Here is a 567-nt window from a genome sequence, read left to right as displayed (position 1 = left end):
TTCCTCTTTATCCATTAGGGAGGGGGAGAGAAAGAGAGAGGGGAGTATGTACATAAAGAGAATGAAGTATTGAAATCTGACTCAGAGCAATGTGGCCAGTTAAATATGTTCGGTTTTATTTTTTTACTTAGGTAGTCTGACTCTTGAGGATCTATGAACAAGTAACCATTGAATCAAGGACACAGCACGGCAAATGGTTGAGAACAGAGATTTAAAGGAGAATGTAGCTGAAAGTAAACGCAGCTTTTTCAATATGGTTTGAGTGTAAGGTAAATTTCAGGGACACATGGAAAATATGTATATTAAAGATGGACATGAATGCTGGGAAGAGTTTCTGCACTTTCCTTTTATTCTGAGAACTATATTATGTTATTAGAGAGTATTTCTCTACAATAAACTCGTGTGTGTGTTTGTGTGTGTGTGTGTGTGTGTGTGTGTGTGCGCACGCACGCATGTATGTACTACCTGAATATTTGGCAGTGCACTCTCAGCTCATGTAGAACATCATGCATTGAAATGAGTCAACGCTAGTATATTAATGGAGAGATGGATTATTTTCTCTGAGAT

The sequence above is a fragment of the Galeopterus variegatus genome, unplaced genomic scaffold (assembly GCF_000696425.1).
Source record: "Galeopterus variegatus unplaced genomic scaffold, G_variegatus-3.0.2 Scaffold23359, whole genome shotgun sequence".
NCBI classification, from domain to species: Eukaryota; Metazoa; Chordata; class Mammalia; order Dermoptera; family Cynocephalidae; genus Galeopterus; species Galeopterus variegatus.
Note: the sequence above shows the minus strand (reverse complement) of the source record.